Raw genomic sequence first — 21,808 nt, 5'->3', positions numbered from 1 at the left:
ATACTGAACAGAGTTTCTTGTGCTCTACAGTAAATCCTTGTTGTATATCTGTTTTGTACATAGGAGTTTGTATCTGCTAATCCCAAACTCCTAGTTTATGCTTCCCCTCCCTTTCCCCTTTGGTACCCATAAGTTTACTTTCTGCGTCTGTGAGTCTGCTTCCGTTTTGTAAATAAATTCATTCGTATTATTTTTTTAGATTCCACATACAAGTGATATCCTATGATAGTTGTCTTTGTCTGACTTCACTCAGTCTGATAATCTCTAGGTCCATCCATGTTACTGCAAATGGCAATATTTTATTCTTTTTTACGGCTGAGAAGCAACCTAAGTGTCCATCAGTAGATGAGTGGGAAAAGAAGATGTGGTGTGTGTGTGTATAATCAGTAGTTTATGTAGGTGTCGCCCGTCCAGAGATCTCCTTTCACTGCAGTCAATAAACATGGAAGGATTTAAACTGTTTGACGTGGAGCTTGTCTTGGGGCCACCCTGGCGCCAGGGAGAAGGGAAACAGCTATAAAACCCAGAGACATAAATCGCTCTTTGGATATTCTTAACTTGCAGGGTTAGTGAAAACTGACAAGGTATGAATATGAATAATGCAAAGATGGTTGCACTTAAGCCGACCTTTTCTCTGTATGGGGGAAGAGTCTTTTAAACTTCTTTCAGAGTGAATGTGTGCATAGGCCGAGACCCAAGACCCGTCAACACCGTTGTGATGTTTGCACGGATCTCATTTGGAAATGCAATAAAATATTTGGGGAGAGGCTTTCCTTGAAACCTATAGTTGAGAAGTAACGGTCCCCTCCGGTCCCTCTGGGCTGGGGTTTGGCACACAGGTTTTCCAATGCAAAAGAAACATTTATTTTTCTGTGGAAGGATGAAAAGGAGAAACTCGAGGCCCCCATCATCTGTTTAAGGAAAGAGAAGGAGCCTTGAATAGGGTGACCAGCTTCTCCCCGAATTTATGTTCCTGTTGAATCTCTGAATGTGATTGTCTTTGGAAAGAGGGTCTTTGCAGGTGTAACTAATTACGATGAGGTCCTCCTGCAGCAGGCCGAACTCGAAATCCCATGAGGGTGTCCTTAAATACGAGGAAGGCTCAGAGAATGGGGTGTAACTCTGGAAACAGAGATGGGAGTGATGTGTCTACAAACCGAAGAACACCAAGCATTACCCACAGCCGCCGTCAGCTGGTGAGGGATGGTGGGTGGAGCAGATTCTCCCCAGGAGCCTCTAGGAGAAACCAAGCCTGCTGACACCTTGGTCTCAGACTTCTGACCTCCAGAGCTGGAAGAGAGTAACTTCTCATTGTCTTGCCAACCCAATTTATGGTATTTCATTATGGCAGCCACAGGAAACTACTACGCCTAGCTTTGTTGACAACCTGGGTTCTGGAGAGAGTATAAGCTTTCGATGTTTGACAGCCTTTCCGACACATTTTGTACTGGAGCCTCCCAAGGGGAGTTCGTAGGTGTCACAAAGAGTGTGAGAAGCACCCCCAAATCACAGCCTGTCCAGGATTGCCATCCTTGGAACAAGTCTGGAATTGCTTTCTCTAAATGACCCCTTCACATTCCTCTGAGCCTCATGCTTCCACGTCCATGGTAATCATAAGCTCAGAAAGAAAGCTAAACATCCCTCCAGAGCCTCTCCGTACCGTACAGTTGCACAAACTCCAAAGCATGTAAACAACAGACTCAGCGTCCTCAAGTTTGCCGCCAAGTGTCAGAGATAAATCATCCGTCTTCGGAGCCCACATGCAATCATCAGCAAATTAAACTTTATCTTTCACATCCTGTGTTGCCAAATGCTTTTTTTGTTTTTGGGGGTTTTTTTTGGTAGCAATTAAAGATGCGTTCCCCCAGTGACCGTTCTCGGAAGGAGGCTTCAAGGACGCTTTCCAGACCGAGAGCAGAGGACACCACTTCGTGCTTTCGAGGGAGAGGAGCTCTGCTGGAACAGGGCATCCTTTGTGACGTGGCCAGGAGGGATTTCAACGTGTAGATTAATGGACCTTCTGCAGAAAGAGATCACCGTGGTGTTGCATTGTTTTCTTGTTTTTAACTGAAGTACAGTTGATTTGCAGTGTTTCGGGTGTACAGCAAAGTGATTCAGTTTCACATATATATATATTTTCAGATTCTTTTCGATTTTAGGTTATTAAAAGATATTGAATAGAGTTCCCTGTGTTATACAGTAGGTCCTTGTTATTTATCTATTTTATATATAGTCATGTGTATATGTTAATCCCAAACTCCTAATTTATCCCTCCCTTTCCCCTTTGGTAACCGTAAGTTTTTTATTTTTCTGTCAGTCTATTTCTGTTTTGCAAATGAATTCATTTGTTTCATTTTCTTAGATTCCACATATAAGCAACATCATACGGTATTTGTCTTTGACTTACTTCACTCAGTAGGATCATCTCCAGGTCTGTCCATGTTGCTGCAAATGGCATTGTTTCATTCTTTTTTATGGCTGAGTAGTATTCCGTTGTATATATGTACCACATCTTCTTTATCCATTTATCCGGTTTTTTTTTTTTTTTTTTTTGGTCTGACCCTGCTTATATACCTCTTCCACTGGAACCCTTCTCTCTAGTGCTTGTCAAGGTTACTATTCAGGGGTTGTAATCTGGGACGAGACTTCAGGACATGTACACCCAGGAAGGTCGTGGCACAATTGCCACAGGCAAGAAAAGAACAGCTGGAGGTTCCACCCACTCGCGGTTTGGATGTTGACAGAATCTGAGAAATCAGTCTCCTAGCAGCTCATCAAGGGAAAGGTCAGGTGTCCGAGCTGCGGAGACGCAGGCAGTGACTCCAGCCCACAACGTTCTCCACCCACCCGACTGCCCTGGTGTTGGCTTCCATCCATGCAGTGCGTCCTCTTACTGCATTCAGTGGGGAACGTTCTCATACTGTCCTGTAACCAATGCACGTGCACATCTACTTTCCCTTCAAGTACAACGTGGTCCTGAGAAAAGACAGAGCAGTGTGACCCTGACAAATCCGGCCATCTCACCTCGGGGAGGAGTCTACCAAACACGGATGCTAGGACACTCAAATTAAACAATGCATGTTTTTAAAAATTACTTTTTTGGGCTTCCCTGGTGGCGCAGTGGTTGAGAGTCCGCCTGCCGATGCAGGGGACACGGGTTCGTGCCCCGGTCCGGGAAGATCCCACATGCCGCGGAGCGGCTGGGCCCGTGAGCCATGGCCGCTGGGCCTGTGCGTCCGGAGCCTGTGCTCTGCAACGGGAGAGACCACAACAGTGAGAGGCCCGTGTAGCGCAAAAAAAAAAAAAAAAAAAAAAAAATTACTTTTTTTATTAAAGTAGCGTTGACTTACAATGTTGTGTTAGTTTCTGCTGTCCAGCAAGGGGACTCAGTTATCCATATATATACATTCTTTTTCATATCCTTTTCCATTGTGGTTTATCACAGGATACTGAATATAGTTCCCTGTGCTATACAGTAGGTCCTTGTTGTTTATCCATCCTGTACATAGTAGTTTGCATCTGCGAATCCCAAACTCCCAATCCTTCCCTCCCCCCCAGCCATCCCCCTTGGCTATCACAAGTCTGGTCTCTATGTCTGTAAATCTGTATCTGTTTCATAGGTAAGCTCATTTGTGTCATATTTTAGATTCCACATGTGAGTGACATCACATGGTATTTGTCTTTCTCTGTCTGACTTACTTCACTCAGTATGATCATCTCTGGGTCCATCCGTGTTGCTGCAAATGGCATGATTTCGTTCTTTTTGATGGCTGAGTAGTATTCCACTGTATATATGCACCGCATCTTCTTTATCCATTCCTCTGTTGATGGACACTTAGGTGGCTTCCGTGTCTTGGCTATTGTGAATAGTGCTGCTGTGAGCATTGGGGTGCACATATCTTTTTGAATTACACTTTTGTCTGGACACATGCGCAGGAGTGGGATTGCTGGATCATATGGTAGCTCTATACTGATTTTGTTAAGGAACCTCCATACTGTTCTCATAGTGGCTGCACCGGTTCACATTCCCGCCAACAGTGTAGGAGGATGAGGAAATCGTATTTTTAAAGAGACAAGGAGCCTAAGACTATCTTCATGTCCTGGATTAGATTGTTCAAAACGTCCCGTGAAGTGTAAACTCAGGAACCACAACCTGCCTTCATTTTCACTCTTACAGATGTAAGGGGAAGTAGGAAGACCATTGAAGCAACAGTATCTGTATCCATGCAGTAAAAAAAAAAAAAAAAAAAAATAGAAATCAACCTTTCATAGAATGTGAGTGTGGTTTTGCTCTCATGAAACGTCTTTGGACTTTTGTGACAGCCAAGCTCCAAGGCCTGGCTGCAGGCGTGTCCCCTTGGTCATTGACGTGGAGCAGAGGCAGGGACCAGGTCCGTAAAGCTGTAACCTGACATCCAGGAAGGACACACATCGTAGGAGCACTTTTCCTTCCGAAGGCTCAGATCTGTCACCTTGAAGCTCCCACTCGAGAGTTTCAGAAAGGAATCTGGTGCAGGGCAGCTTGTGCTAAGAGTAGTCAAAACAGTCTCCAAATCCCAGTGGGTTAGGACAGAAATAGTTACGTCTAGTTCCTGCAAAGCCCAACGGGGTTGTTCCCCATGGGGGGATTCTCTTGAGCCATTCTCTGGGGCGAGCAGCCCCTAGAAGGGATCCCCGTGGTCTTCCCCTCCTAACACTCACACTCTTGTGTAGACCTTTTCCACAACGGACCGGCTTTGTTCGGTGCAACCGATGTGACAAAGGCGATGGTTACGTCACGTCTACAAGTACATTACAAAAGAGATTAGTCTTACTGTTACGTTTAAGTTTCCTACAGATACGTGTTCTCGTCTTTCTTGTATGTAGAATAGACTGATCCCTTGGGACGCTGCTGGTTGGGACGATTTTTGTTTTTAATGGGACCCGTCTTCTGCCCAGTTGCCGTTGGTCAGCATCCGTTAACATTGTCCAACGTACCAGTGTTGGGGTGGGGTGCAGGTAGGGCGTGGTCTTGCTGTGTTCCCTGGGGAATAAAGGATCATTTCTGTAAACTTCCCCCAAATTCCTGGTCATCTCTACCTTCATAGCCCTGCAAGATTTCGTGTTTTGATCAACAAGCTCTATTTTCAGATTATGTACATATAACCGTCTTCCTTCTTATTAAAAAAATCACAGCGGTTCTCAATATTACATTAGACTGGGATTCAAAGTCAGTGCTGTACCCAGATAGTCTATGTCTGCTTTTTCATCAGGGTCAGTGTATTGCTAGAACAGTCCGAATAAATTTCCTGTTTTTAAGAACTATAGCCTATATTTCAAAATTCAGATTCACATTCCCTGACATATCTGATCATTTAGATGACGTTGAATTCTGGAGAACTATTTCAGGTTGGTCGGGCGTGTGAATTTACAGTTTCAGGAACATGTGACGTATGGAAAAATAAGGAATGACTGTAGCATTTAGGTAAACACTGCGTGTTTCGTGTCTTTGCCCCTTTGCGTAGCATTTGGAAATTTCCGTCATAAAAAAAGTGCAGAGGAACAGTTGTTTCGGAAGATACGAAGTTTCATAACCCACGTTACCTGCAACAGAGAAGATAAGTAAGTCTGGTAATGCCATTGCTGTGTTTGCTAGCAGCCTTTCTGATACATGAGAATAAGGGCAAATGAAAAAAACAAACAGTAAATTCCTTTAGCATCATTTCTCCGTAAAATAACCTTTCTCGCTGCTCCGGAAGAGCTTTTGTACAGCAAGTGACGTATTACATGAAGTTAAATATTTGGGTTGGTGTGTTAGTAAATTTGCCACTAGAAATACAGACAGCATTTTAAATTCCACGTTGCTTCCTGGGCACAAACTTTTCAGCGCAGTCTTCAGATCATATTTCTTAGACTTCCTCATGAATTGGCTTGAGGACGGCTGCCACAAATGCTAATGAGTGATAGGAAGCATTTAAACCCAGTTTCTGTGAGACTTGACACAAGACATTATTTCTGAATATGTTTCCAGCTCCCTCAACTTTTTCCGCCCTACGCAACGCTTCTGTTTATCCGCTAGACTGCATCACAGTGACAAAACACTACACTGTGTTTGCGTGATCAATCTTTAAGCAATAAAATTGCTGATTTATCTGTCTGGTGAGTCTCTCATTTATTGTTCTCATTTACTCCATGGGAAAACCACTTCCGGAATCTGCTGCGGAGAAGGTGGAAGGCAAAAAGAATGTTCTGCCGGCAACCTCTGGCTCCGCACGAAAAGCCAGCCCCCAGGACCTGAGCCAAGTGTATTCTGATTGGAAACGTCGACGGGTTTCCAGCTTTCCACTCACACACGAAACGAGGTGTGCTGTCCCAGTTTTCCTTTCTGTTCAGATGTAGTCGCTTTGGAGAAGGTTCTGCTGAGAGGTGACGGGATGCCAGGTGTGCACGGCTCGGAACACAGAGTTCATTGCTCAAGATAAAGGGAAAGACCCACAGAGGCCCCCATCACCCCCGTGGATGGAATGGTCCTCCGAGAGTTGGCGCCTGGTGAGAAGTTCGGGAGGCGGAAAGTAGACGTGACTGCGGGATGCAAATCTCCAATGAAGTACAGAATCTGCAAGGCTCGACCGCCTCCGCTGGCCTCGCGATTGATGGAGAGGACGTGAATGAGCGGCTGCTGTCCAGAGAGACCGTGGGAAGGTGCTTCACTAGAGGAGAGAGGGGAACACATTCTGCTGCCGCTGAGAAGCTGGATGAGAAAATATCATTAGAGCAGAATGCGGGGGGCAGAATGGGAAGGATTCATGCGCTGTCATAGTGGGTGGAAAGGGAGCGACAGGATGCAGGAAGGCAACCCCAGAGCAGAACGAAGGTGGGACTTGTGTTAAGCTAAGAGCGAGGGATACTTGATCCAGCAATCCCACTCCTGGGCATGGGTCCAGACGAGACCCTAATTAGAAAAGATGTAGGCACCCCAGTGTTCACAGCAGCACTATTTACAATAGCCAGGACGTGGAAGCAACCTAAATGTCCATCGACAGAGGAATGGATAAAGAAGATGGGGTACATGTACACAATGGAACACTACTCAGCCATAAAAAAGAATGAAATCATGTCATGTGCAGCAACATGGATGGACCTAGAGGTTATCATACTAAGGGAGGTCAGTCAGACGGAGAAAGACAAACACTGTATGATATCACTTATATGTGGAATCTAAACAAAAGTACAACAAACTAGTGAATATAACAAAACAGAAGCAGACTCACAGATACAGAGAAGAAACTAGTGGTTCCCAGTGGGGAGAGGGAAGCGGGGAGGGGCAAGATAGGGGGAGGGGATTAAGAGGAACAAACTACTGGGTATAAAATAAATAAGCTATGAGGATATATTGTACAACACAGGGAGTATTGCCAGTATTTTGTAGTAACTATACATGGAGTATAATCTATAAGAATTTGGAATCACTACTTTGTACACTTTAAACTAATATAATATTGTCAATCAACTGTACCTCAATTTTTAAGAAATTGGTTTTAACGGAGCAGGAATAAGGAAGATAGATGAATAATACAGAAGCACTCTTTGGTGTGAATACAACAAAAAAGAAATAGACTCACTCATATAGAGAACAAACTAGTGGTTCCCAGTGGGGAGAGGGAAGCGGGGAGGGGCAACATAGGGGGAGGAGAGTAAGAGATATAAACTACTGGGTATAAAACAAAGGCTACATTGTACAGCACAGGGAATATAGCCAATATTTTGTAATAACTGGAAATGGAGTACAGACTATAAAAGTTTTGAATCACTCTGTTTATACCTGAAACTAATATAATATTTTAAATCAACTATACTTTAATTTTAAAAAAAACAGTTATAGGAATTTGGGAGAAAAAAATATAAAGGAAACAATGAAATGATTCCAAGGGCATTTAAACTGCAAAGTCAGCTAATCTGAATAATTTGTGTATTAGTACATGTTTCCCTTGTAAATATTAAAATATTAAAAACATACAAGAGAGAGACCTCCCTGTCCTATTTTTGCAACACCTTTTGAATCTATAATCTCATAAGCATTAAAAGTTTAAAAATTTTTAAAGGGGAGAAGAACAAGGAGACAAAGAAAATGTGTCCATTTAGAGTTTCTGTCATGTTCTCCTCTTAAGTGATAGAATTGTAGTCTTGTGTCTCTAAAGTTGGAAGGATCTTTGGAGATTATCTGACCCAGAGGAGAAAATTAAGAACCAGAATAGTTGTGGACTTTTTTTTGTTTTTAATTTTAAGGTCACGCAATTGGTAAGAAAATTTTAAAAAAAAAGAAAGAGGGGGCCGAGTCATACTTGAAGAAACAGTGGTTGCTCATTTTAGCAGATCTGTGAATGACTTTTTTTTTAACTTTCTACTTTATATTGGAGTATAGGTGATTAACAATGTTGTGTTAGCTTCAGGTGTACAGTAAAGTGATTCACTTATACGTATACGTGTACCTCTTCTTTTTCAGATTCTCTTCCCATTTAGGTTATTACAGAATATTGAATAGAGGTCCCTGTGCTGTACAGCAGGTCCTTCTTGGTTATCCATTTTATTTATTTATTTTTTCTTGAGGAAACTTTATTGAGAACAATACTTCCCGTTTCAAAATCACAGTAAAAATGGAGAGTTTGTTGTAATGTTCCAATTTTGATTTTTTCAAATATTTTATTAGGAAAAATTTTAAACCTATAATTTGAAAATATTTTACACTGAACACTTATGTACTCATCACCTAGAATGAAGCATTAACATTTTACTAGACTTGCTTTGTAGGCCTGTCTGTCCATTTATCTATCCCAATTTCCATCCATTATTCTACGCTTCTTTTGGAGACATTTTAAAATACGTACAGACATCCACACAGGCTACCCTGAAACTTTCAGTATACGTATCATTAACTAGGTTTTACTATTTGTTTAAAATTATTTCTAGGTAAAGATCACATACAATGAAATGCATAAATATTAAGTGTACCCTATGATAAGTTTCGACAAATAAATATGTCTATGCAACCAACCCTATTGAGGTAGACGTTACCATTAGCCCAGAGCATCCTCTCATCCTCCTTCCTTAAAATTAGCAAAGCCTGAAGGTCTGTGGGACAAAGTCCAGGAGAAGCAAGGCACATACTTCCGGGCGTCCTCTCCCGGTGGAGTTACGTGGGTATGGCTAACTGTCCCAGCAGTGGTATGTAACGACACATCTGAACTCTGGCCAGTCAGATTAGCCCACCCGAGCCTTGGTGTCCAGGAATTTTACTGGGGATCTGTCATGAAGGCTGAAGTACCTACATCACAATTTCAGCTCTTCAGATTCCAGACCCCTAGAGCAAAGACATGCATTCATCAAATAGCACAATTTAAGAATAAACTGTTTAATCAAGTTTGTACCACTTGGCCCCAAATGTCAAGCATACAGAAATGTTCTTCTCAGACAGACTGTTCTAATAACGCAGAACTCATTATTTCCCAGGTGGCAGCCTGAGGCCGTTCCTGAAAAGAAGCATTTGTAATAAATATGGAGGCAAACCCTACAGAAATGAGAGGACATGATTAAACTGCATAATTATGCACAAAGAGAAAGGGAGACAGCAGAAAACAGTTCGCAACACAATTCTGAAAAATAGAAAGCTGATGGTTAAGGTAACAAAAAGCACTAAAGACGCCTGCGTATTGGGATGTTATTGGTTATCCATTTTATTTATTTTTTTTTTTGCGGTACGCGGGCCTCTCACTGTTGTGGCCTCTCCCGTTGCGGAGCACAGGCTCCGGACGCGCAGGCTCAGCGGCCACGGCTCACGGGCCCAGCCGCTCCACGGCACGTGGGATCTTCCCGGACCAGGGCACGAACCCGAGTCCCCTGCATCGGCAGGCGGACTCTCAACCACTGAGCCACCAGGGAAGCCCTGGTTATCCATTTTAAATATAGCATTGTCGGGACTTTCCTGGTGGCGCATTGGTTAAGAATCTAACCGCCAGTTCAGGGGACACATGTTCGAGCCCTGGTCTGGGAAGATCCCACATGCCGCGGAGCAGCTAAGCCCGTGCGCCACAACTACTGTGCCTGAGCTCTAGAGCCTGTGAGTCACAACTACTGAGCCCATATGCCACAACTACTGAAGCCTGCACGCCTAGAGCCCATGCTCCGCAACAAGAGAAACCACTGCAATGAGAAGCCCGCGCACTGCAACAAAGAGTAGCCCCCGCTCACCGCAACTAGAGAAAGCCCACGCGCAGCAACGAAGACCCAACGCAGCCAAAAATAAAAGTAAATTTTTAAATGAGATATGACCATAATTTAAAAATAAATAAATAAATAAAAAGTAAATACAGCAATGTGTACATGTGTGAACAACTTTAATTCCCCAGTTGAAAAATCATGGTATGGAAAAATAAACACACCATCAAACACATAGCAGGAACATGGTGGACATTCAAAAACAGAGAGGAAAACTTAAAATAGCCAGGTGACCTCAAAGTATCCGGTAAGACCCAGAGAAGATATCTCTACACCATCAGGAGGGCTGGAAGCTAGAAGTATGTCTTTTAAGCATGAAAGAGAAATTTCTGGATGTGTAAGATTCTACGCTGAGTCGAGTCTATTCTGAGTACAGAGGAAATAAAGACATAGTGCAAAGCCAAAGTGTTTCCCCAAAGAGTACAGAGGAAATAAAGACATAGTGCAAAGCCCGGGTGTTTCCCAAAGCCAGAGTGTTTCCCTCTCACGGACCCTCATTGTTGGGACTTCAAAAGGAAACTCACAGGAAGGACAATGTTGGAGTCAGATGAAGGGAAAGGATGCAAGAAACATTGTGAGCAAAAGGAGAAAAGGACCAGAGTGTGAAACCGATCTAACACTGACCACATCAAAGCCAGCACCAATAATAAAATTACGACTCCATGAAGGCATACAAGCAAAGGTGGGGCCGAAGTTAGCAGTGATATAACTTGCAGAATGAAAATGGGACAGAGTTAAAGCAAGTCACCTCTTTGAGAAGACAGTAAACGTGAGCTTCATTATTTTTCTGCTGAAGTTATTAGGCGTATTAAATTTAATCACTAAATAATGAAGACTGAAAACAGCTTCCTCTTAAAAACATGGGAGAAATATTTTTTTTTTTATTTAGGTATCCTAGAAGAGAAATAATAGAAGCGAAGAAAGGAAACGGTTCCTAGAAATTGTCAAATAAGCACCCAAAATGAAATTTAGAAATATTAGCAATTGCAGGACATAGAAACGGATGAAAATCTCTCTTGACAGATATGAACTCTCGGATCGGGTTTAAAAAAAAAAAAAATCTAGGTTCTTGCTAGTTTGAAAGGGTCTGAAACCAATAACCAAGAAAGGCTAAGATAAAGATATGAAAACACTAAAATGGTGCGTAACTGAAGAACTTTCTGGAGCCCTATTCAAGTCAAGTAAAAAAGACTTTAGGAAGTTAAAAAAAAAAGCTATGGATAAAGAAAGCTAGTATGAAGCGATCAATTTTCGCCAAGAAGTTACAAACATGCTAACGTTCTTTGGACCTGGTAGCAAAGCACTTAAATACACAAAGCAAGATTTGGGGGAATTAGAAGAATAAGGTGTCCAACTGACCTACAGCCCAGCCATCTACAAGTCTTTGCTTAGAGAGAATCCTGCTTTCAAAGGAAAGAGAGATATACCAAGTCTGATTCATGTAGAAATGAATGATTAGAGATAAAGTATAAACTGAATAAAGCTTGCCTTTATTTCTACTTAACTGGCCTTTTGACCACTCTGTGGAATCCAAGGGACTTGGTGTACTGAGTAGGTGGTAGAGGGGGAAGTGGGATTCCTCCAAGCTCCTTCTCACTCCTGGGAGAGCCTGATACCTTAGCCACCCTAGAACATGTGTGATCCATTAAGAAGGATTTTTGCAAGGGTCTGAATAAACCTGGAAGCGGAGGATTTCTGTCGTCAATGTATTTTCATGGAACCATGGGACACAGTCTCGGGATGACAGCCAGAAAGTTGCCAGTTGGAAAAAGAGTTGCATCAGTTAAAACCTTTTACCCGCCAGCCACTTGGAAAATGAAAGTTACACGACGAAAATAAACATACAGCCCTAATGAAAACCAGATGCATGCGGCTCTGACGATCTCTCTGTGTTTGGTTTCCTCTCCATCTTATGTTACATTCCTTCTAAAATGGATGCAACTTCTGGAAATTACTTTGCACAGTGAGATCTCCCATTTGTTTGGGGCAACATCTTTAGATAGACAAATAGAGAGATTCCCCAGTTCTGACTCAGCTAAGGGAGATAGAATGTCTATTGTACATCCGAGGACACGTCTGGAACAAATCAGGCCCATCTACTTGTTTCTAAATACCAATCCAGACAGTAGCTTAAAAGTAATTTATATATCCCCTCTCCCCGCAATCCTCCTGCTTAGGATGGCCACACCCAGTGCAAATTTTTCATCCTGTCGACAAGACCTTGACTTTTATGCATTTGACACTATTTTGAGATACTGCACATCTTGTCTTTCTGCTTTTCTAAAAAGATGGCTTACTGGACAAAAAAGAATACGTTCACTCTGTGAAATGCACGAGTAGGACTGGAAATGTGCAAGGGGCTTTTCATGCTCCCTTGGTTTTGACACACGCTTCAGGGTATGGCTGCACGTATGACATTTTCTTGAAAACCAAGTTGAATAACGGCATTCCACAGTGTCTGGAGGCAGTGGGCAAACCCTGACGTTATAACCAGGCGCATCAGATTCAACTCTGGGCTTTCACACTGAGCTGTCTGAATTTGAGCTTTTCTCACCTGTAAGAGCAAAAGCAAGAAAGAGAACGCACAGAAGACAGCACTGTGAGCTTAGTTACCACGAGAAAGCATGAGGTATAAATCCCCCAGTTTTGTACAGCACGAGGAATATAGCCAATATTTTTTAAATTAATTTTTATTGGAGTCTAGCTGATTAACAATGTTGTGTTCGTTTTTGCTGTACAGCAAAGTGAATCAGTTACACATACACATGTATCCACCTTTTTTCAGATTCTTTCCCCATATAGGTCATTACAGAGCATTGAGTAGAGTTCCCTGTGCTATACAGTAGGTCCTTACTAGTTATCTATTTTATATATAGTAGTGTGTATGTGTCAATCCCAATCTCCCAATTTATCCCTCCCCCCTTTCCCCATTGGTAACCATAACTTTGTTTTGTACCAATATTTTGTAATAGCTGTAAATGGAAAGTAACCTTTAAAAATTGTATAATTTTTTTAAAAAAATTTTCACATCTTTATTGGAGTATAATTGCTTTACAATGGTGTGTTAGTTTCTGCTGTATAACAAAGTGAATCAGCTATACGTATACATATATCCCCATATCTCCTCCCTCTTGCCTCTCCCTCCCACCCTCCCTATCCCACCCCTCTAGGTGGTCACAAAGCACCGAGCTGATCCCCCCGTGCTATGCGGCTGCTTCCCACTAGCTATCTGTTTTACATCTGGTAGTGTATATATGTCCATGCCACTCTCTCACTTCATCCCAGCTTACCCTTCCCCCTCCCCGTGTCCTCAAGTCCATTCTCTAGTAGGTCTGCGTCTTTATTCCCGTCTTGCCCCTAGGTTCTTCATGACCTTTTTTTTTTTTCTTAGATCCCCTATATATGTGTTAGCATTCGGCATTTGTTTTTCTGACTTACTTCACTCTGTATGACAGACTCTAGGTCCATCCACTTCACTACAAATAACTCAATTTCATTTCTTTTTATGGCTGAGTAATATTCCATTGTATACATGTGCCACATCTTCTTTACCCATTCATCTGTTGGTGGGCACTTAGGTTGCTTCCATCTCCGGGCTATTGTAAATAGAGCTGCAATGAACATTGTGTTACATGACTCTTTTTGAATTATGGTTTTCTCAGGGTATATGCCCAGGTGGTCTACTCACACACTCTCTTTTTTAATATAAATTTATTTATTTATTTATTTATTTATTTTTGGCTGCGTTGGGTCTTCGTTGCTGCGCGCAGGCTTTCTCTAGTTGCAGCGAGCGGGGGCTACTCTTCATTGCGGTGCGCGGGCTTCTCATTGCGGTGGCTTCTCTTGTTGCGGAGCATGGGCTCTAGGCGCGCGGGCTTCAGTAGTTGCAGCACACGGGCTCAGTAGTGGCAGTATGTGGGCCTTAGAGCGTGCAGGCTTCAGTAGTTGTGGCAGCCGGGCTCAGCAGTTGTGGCCCGTGGGCTCTAGAGCGCAGGCTCAGTAGTTATGGTGCACGGGCTTAGCTGCTCTGCGGCATGTAGGATCTTCCCTGACCAGGGCTCGAACCCGTGTCCCCAGCATTGGCAGGTGGATTCTTAACCACTGTGCCACCAGGGAAGTCCCTTCACACACTCTGCATATTACTATATGCCTCACGCTCTCAAATTTTCTTAGCTCAAAAAAGAAAAGGTTGACGTGTGATTTATAAGACATTTTCTGTTAAAAAACAAAGTAAGTCCATCAAACGATGCATTCACACAGCTACTGCGTTTTAGCATTGCTTCACAGAAAAGGCAGCTGGGAGGAGAATAGGACTTGTTTTAATGGCATTTCCTGGAATTTTTTTTTTTTACTCTTGGTAAAAATCTATTGTCCAGGGTGGTCCTCTTTTCAGGACAATGAAAATTATTTTAACTGTATCATAAAGTGATGAAGAGAAACTACAGATGCTAAATGGATGCACGATAGCGTTGGTTTTGCCTGTCTCTGGAGAGAGATTTCATGTAGCCACAGCCCTTGTAAAAAAGAAACATTTCTTGGTTGGTTACGCTAGAAGACTCCGACCCCCATATTTATTTTACCCCATGTGACCTTACCAGTGGTTCTTCCATTTATGAAGGAAAAGAAAATCACGTTGAAAGAAAACGATGATGAAGGACAGACGTAGTAAACTTGCAGCCAAACAGTTTGTTTCAACAGCCTGACCAGACTTTGTCAGTGAACCTAATGTAGAAAGAGATCAGTTAATAGTCCCAAATTACGGATTACCTTGTGGTTGTTCAGAGCGTTTCAAACACTGGCTGTCTTCCAGCTATTTTCAGTCACTGGATGAAAAGGACACTAGGTTTACAGAAATGGAGTTTAATTTTACAGGATGCCATCCAAATATACATCTATTTTTAAATTTAAAGCAAATCGTAAAGGGGAACATCTATTCGGATAATTCTGTGGCTTCTTTTATAAAGAGTAGAAGTCTGTTTTGCAAGAACTTGTTCTTGAAAGGGATCTAAGATGATTTTATGGTCATCCATTTTTTTTTCCTATTGTATTTTAACATCTGCGGTGTGTTGTTTCACTGTGTTTTGTTTATAGAAGCTTAGATGTTCCCTTGAGCTGTGTGACCGCAGCAGCCTGACACGCTGCTGAGCAAAGCTGAGCTTCCACAAAACATGGCCAAGGGCTTGTCACAACCTTGAGGATGTTGCTTTGATCCTAGCTGCCCGACCTTCCCTGTGCCTCCCATCTAGCAGTTCCTCCGTAAATGCTATTTCCATTCCCATGCTGTGCAACCCATCGATGTAAACCAAAACACAAAATAAATCCCATGCTCGCCTCTCAGAACTCGCTGACCTTTGCATGTCCATCTGATTCCATCGGCAGCTCCAACGCTGAGAAAACCAAAGGAAAACCAAACGCCAGTGTTCTCGCCATGAACCGCAGCAACAAGAGAGAAGAAAGTAATAGAAAGACGAACTCCTCCTTTGCACAGCTCCCCAGTTTTCACTTGGCGCTCAGGGAAATCCAATGCTTGTGTTTGTTGGGTATATATATAGCCTCATAGCATAATGTAAGGCATATTTTGAGCTCATGATGAAATGTTTTGGAATCTAAAGGTTTTGGGGAAATGGCCAGTCTCATCTAGTCTGACATGTTTCGTTGAGTTGATTTGCTCACTGGACACACGTGTCGGAGCCTGCTAAGTGATGTCAAAAACTGAGCTTGTCTGCACCGGCACCAGATCGAATCTCAGAGACAGAGTTTGGGGCGAAGTAGAAAAGGAGAGCGTTATTGCTTTGCCAGACAGAGAGAGGCACAGCGGGCTCCTGCGCTCGAAAAACTCTGTATCCCACCTTGGGAGGATTTGATGCGTTTATAGCAATAGTTCAAGGGCGGGGTTGCTGATAAGATCAGGGCGTGTGCAGGGTCTCCGGGGTGCAGGGGCTTGATTAGCAACTGTCCCGCATCCGCCCTTGGGAACTCCGGGAAGGTCTCGGAGGCTGGAGTCTTGCCTACAGAAACGGGGGGACAAGAAAAGGCTTCGGGAGCCCACTGGGCGTGCTACCCCGCCCCAGTCTCCCTAGGACTCAGGATTCCAAACAAGATTGACACACCAGCCATCTCGCCACTTTATCTGCCCGCAAGAGCAGGGCGGACAGTTACAAATGACAATCTTGCCATTTCAGTTTTGCGAACACTCAGACCAACCCTGACTTTCACCCACCGTCCGGCCATATCTTTTTTTTTTTTTCTCCCTGACCTGATCACCCTGGGGCTTTTTATTCTTATTTTGCGACACCTGAGCCTCATCTCTGTTTCTAGATGCGGTAATCTCGTTCTCGTCAAGGGAGTGAGTTGGCTTTACTTCAGCTGGTTTTAATCGTGGGAGCTCAAAAAGCCTGCTCTTGGAATGGGGTTATCCGAATCACTGGTGAAAAGTATTTCCTGATCCAAGAGTGAGGTCATGTAAGTTCTCCTGTGCCCCCGTCTGCAGACAGAACCAGAGAGAGCATGCCATTCCAAACGCCACAAGGCATCTGAACTCTCTAGGTAAGATCGGGCTTCCGTTCGACGTATTTACAAATGCCTGCGTTAGCCAGCGTTTAAACATGGGACAGAAAACAGATTAGTGTTTGCCAGGGGCCACAGGGAGGGAAAACTGGGGAGTGACTGCTTTCACGGGTACAGAGTTTCCCCTTGGGGTGATGAAAACCGTTTGGAACTACATAAAGGGGACGATCGCACAACATTGTGACGGTGCTCAATGCCACCCAGTCGGGTATTTTAAAATGCTTACAACGGCGTTATGGGTTGAACTGTGTGCCCCTCAGATTCATATGTTAAAGTCCCGACTCTCTGTCCCTCCGAATGTGACCTCATTTGGAATTCGGGTCATTGTGAAATAATGAAGTCGTGCCGGAGGAGGGAGGGACCCTAATCCAACAGGACTGGAAATCTGGACACAGATCCACACAGGCGGGGAGGACCGCGTAGGAACGTAAAGACAGAAATTGGGATGATGTCTCTGTAAACCAAGGAACGCAAGGATTGTGAGCAGCTACCAGAAGCTGGGAGAGAGGCGTGAGTTTCCCCCAGAACCTCCGGAAGAAATCAGTCGTGCCTCCACCTCGACTTCACGCTCTGCTCTTCAGAGTGATTTTTCTGTTGTGTGGAGCCCCCCAGCGGGGGGCACTTTGTTATGGCGGCCCTAGGAAATGAATACAGGTGGTGCAATGTATATTAGGGGTATTTTAACCACAATAAGAAGGACAGGTTATCAGGATGTAAGATATGCCTCAGAACGACAGGCTTGGAAAGTAGTTGTGACCTAAAAGCACAGAGACATAAAGTAAAGAAAAGAAAATTCACACATGCAGATGAATTTCCAAGGAATCAGGCTCTTGTGATGAGCGATTTACTGAACTGTCCCAGACCCTCCAGTCGGTACAGCAGAAAGATCCCTTTGGCCCCAGAGTTCACGGACGTTGCGTGGTTCTTGGGTCAGGAAGGGTTTTTTTTTCCCCCCCAGGGAAATCCCAGGGGTGCTCTCCACATCTATGAAGAACTCAAGGTGAGCTCCCTGGGGAGGGTCCTTGCAGGTGGATGACTTTACACCTGACCGAGGATGCTGAGTCTACCTGTCAGCATCTCCTCTGATGCAAAGAAAACCAGCTGGGCAGAGCAGAGTCCTGACCTCCAGGAGGGTTTTGGGCAAGCGTGGAGCTGAGGGACAGGCGCCCTCTTGGAGGACGTAGGAGGACGTGGCAGTAGGCAAACTGGAGAAACCTGGACCGAAAAATGACCACGAGAAAGAGAAAGCCTGGAGTTCGAATGGACAGACCTCACAATCCCTGGCGTTGTGCCCCTCAGCACCCCTGTTTTCCCTTCTTAGACATTCACTTCAGCTCCTAAGTATTCAAACAACTTCCTCTAAAAGATCAACACTTCCCCAAAAGTAGGAGCCACATCTATTTTGTCCCCATTTGTCCTCTAGGTGTTAAGACGGAGACTAGCCCAAATCCGCACCCAACAAAAATTCTTGAATAATTAAGCGAACGAATGAGTGAATAAATTTACGGTTACCAGGGGGGAAATGGGAGGAGGGATAGATCAGGAGGTTTGGGTTGACATGTCCACACGGCTATATTCAAAATGGATAACCAACAAGGACCTACTGTAGAGCACAGGGAACTCTGCTCAATATTATGTAACAACCAAAATGGGAAAAGCATTTGAAAAAGAATAGATACATGTCTATGTATCACTGAGTCACTTTGCTGTACCCCTGAAACTATCACAACATTGTTAATCAACTATACTCCAGTATAAACTAAAAAGTTAAAAAATAAAAAATTTTAAGGCTTTACGTTCTGTCAAAAAAAAAAAACAACTCACCCAGTACCCTAGAATTAAGAGGCGTCCAACAAATGTTTGGTAAGTGATTGAGTCCCTGAAGATGACGTGACAGTTGCTCCCCTCAATTTTCCTTTAAGGATGTTACACCCCAAACCGTTTATGCTTAAAATAGGAGTGACTCAGAGAGGCAAGACACAAGCGTTGGAGAGGCTGTGGAGGAAAGGAGACCCTCGTGCCCTGTTGCTGGGGATGTAAATTGGTGCAGCCACTATGGAGAATAATACGGAGATTGCTTACATAAAAATAGGACTGCCGGGCTTCCCTGGTGGCGCAGTGGTTGAGAGTCCGCCTGCCGATGCAGGGGACGCGGGTTCGTGCCCCGGTCTGGGAAGATCCCACATGCCGCGGAGCGGCTGGGCCCGTGAGCCATGGCCGCTGAGCCTGCGCATGCGGAGCCTGTGCTCCGCAACGGGAGAGGCCACACAGTGAGAGGCCCGCGTACCGCAAAAAAAAAAAAAATAAATTAAATAAAAATAAAGTAGTAGTGACTTACCAATTTGCATGACAACCCTTGCTGGAAGGTATAATTGTGTTTTGGAACCATTCTCCAAAATGAAAATATTTACTTATTGAGAAAATAATAAGGAAATGAATATAGCTGAATTGGATTAGCATCAAGACTACATTCTAGTTCTCGGAAGCAATTTAGGACGATAGAACAACAAACAAACCACTACAAACAGCAAAGCAAGAATTGGAATTGAGGGGAATTAAGTGTTTTTAGAAAACCCAATTTATGCTCTACTCCTCAATAGTATTAAAAGCGTGCAGATGCTTTGTTGTGGAATTGAGTCCGACTTTTTGTTTCCTCAATAATTTGTTTTTGCCTTGATGGTATAATTTGTCTATTTCTCCTGAGGTTTGTTGACATTATTTGGTTCTCCCTTGTACTGTAAGAAAGAAAATGAGACTGTATTTATACTAAAAATGTGAGTGGGGCCATTTTAACATATTACAGCTCCAGGAATTTCCATAGGGTCAGTCTCAGCTGATTCAGTTAAAATTGTCCTGATGAAAATTTGTATTCTGTAAGCAGAGAATGAAATGTTTAGGGGTACTTCAGGGTCATGTTTTGTTTCCCTTTTATCCTCCAAATATCATTATATAGATTATTTTAACATGAGTCTTAACGGTTTTTCCTTATGGTTACATCTTGAAAATGGGCTAGTAGCCATGAGTGAATGTATTTCTACTAGATTTTGCTGTTGTGGAAAGAAGGTTGGATTCCACATGGAAATGCGAGTTTGAGCCCTGTTTCTGATTCTTATTAGTGAGATCTCGGGAGAGGCATTTAACTTTCATTCATACAGTAGACATCTACCGAGTCCTGCCTTTTTGCAGAGGGACTCATCCATCGTGAATTCATTCATTCCTTCAGTAGACATCTACTGAGTCTCACCCTTGTTCAGAGGGAATCATGCGGCTACTGGGCTACGTCAGGGAAGAAAACATGTCTTGCATTCTGCTGAAGCCTCTATTGCAGCATAAACATCAGGCATCTGTGAATCACAGAAAATGCTAGAAGGTGATAAATGCTATGGAAAGTTTAAAAAGCAGAAGAGTAGATGGGGAATGGGAGCCCTCAGCTGAGAGCAGAAGAGAAGTTGAAATTTTCTGTGCAGGACTGTCAAGCTTGCTTTCATGGAGAAGGTGGCATTTCAGCTAAGGCATGGGGGCCATGAGGGCTGATCTCAAGCAGACGGCCGGAGGGAGAGTTTCCCAGGTAGTGGGAACAGGTTGTGCAAAGGCCCTGTGGTAAGGGTCACCTAGTATGTTCATGGAACAGCACGGGTGGGGAAGAGTGAGTGAGGAGCAGGTTGTCCAGACAAGATGCTAAGGGGTGAAGCGAGTCCTATAGAATAATGAAACCACGTGTGCCTTTGGGAACATCCTTAATAATCCACGGCACTCTGATTGTTTGCTGGAAAAGAGTTGGTGGTATTTTGGATCAGGGTGATTGCAGTGAAGATGGTGAGAAGTGGTCAGAGAGCTGGTACACTTGAATGGTGCTAGGGGTTGAATCGGTCCCCCACCAAAAAAAAAAAACGATGTTTGACGTCTCAACTGCGAGTACCTGTGAATGTGACCTTATCTGGAAATAAGTGCTTTGCAGACACGATCAAATTAACATGAGGTCGTTTGGGTGGGCCCTCACAAAATGTGACTGGTGTCCTGAATTAGAAGCTTGGGATTAACATATACACACTACTATCTCTAAAATGATAACCACCAAGGACCTCCTCAGAGAACTATACTCAATATTTTGTAATAACCTATAAGGGAAAAGAATCTGCAAAAAGTACATATATACATATAACTGAATCACTTTGCTGTACACCTGAGACCAACACAACGCTGTACATCAACTATACTTCAATTAAAAAAAAATAATATTTACAAATTATTTTCATTTAAAAATATTTTTAAAATCCAAAAGTAAAAAAGAACAGGGAAATTTGGACACAGACAGACACAGGTGGAGAAGGCCATATGAGATCAAAGGCAGATACAATACTCCCCCCCTTATCTGTGGTTTCACTTTCCATGGTTTCAGTTACCCATGGTCCACCTCAGTCAGAAAATATTAAATGGAAAAATTGAAGAAATAAACAATTCATAAGTTTTAAATTGTGTAGCATCATGTGAGAAAGTCTTGCGCGGTCAGCTCTGTCCTGCCCGTGACGTGAATCCTCCCTTTGTCCAGCAAGTTTCACCGTCTTGGTTATCAGACGTCTGGTTCACTTCACAGCCGTCTTGGTTATCAGATCAACTCTCTCCGGTATCTCAGTGCTTGAGTTCAGAGAACCCTTATTTTACTTAATAATGACCCCAAAGCACAGGAGTAGTGATGCTGGCAACTTGGGCATCCTTTTAATGTACCTAATGTATAAATTAAGCTTTATCCTAGGTATATATGTATAGAAAAATACAGCGTGTACATAAGGTTTGGTATTATTCGCGGTTCCAGGGGTCTTGGAATGTATCCCCCGAGGATAAGGAGATTGGAGTGATGCATTACAAATCAGGGGACACCTGGAGCTGTCAGAAGCTGGCCGACGGAAGGAGGGACCCTCATATAGAGCCTCTGAAGGGAACCTGGTCCTGCTCACACCTTGACCTCGGATGTCTGGCCGTTAGCAATGTG

The sequence above is a fragment of the Leucopleurus acutus genome (assembly GCF_964270905.1).
Source record: "Leucopleurus acutus genome assembly, chromosome: X".
NCBI classification, from domain to species: domain Eukaryota; kingdom Metazoa; phylum Chordata; class Mammalia; order Artiodactyla; family Delphinidae; genus Leucopleurus; species Leucopleurus acutus.
This window is presented reverse-complemented; position numbering follows the sequence as displayed.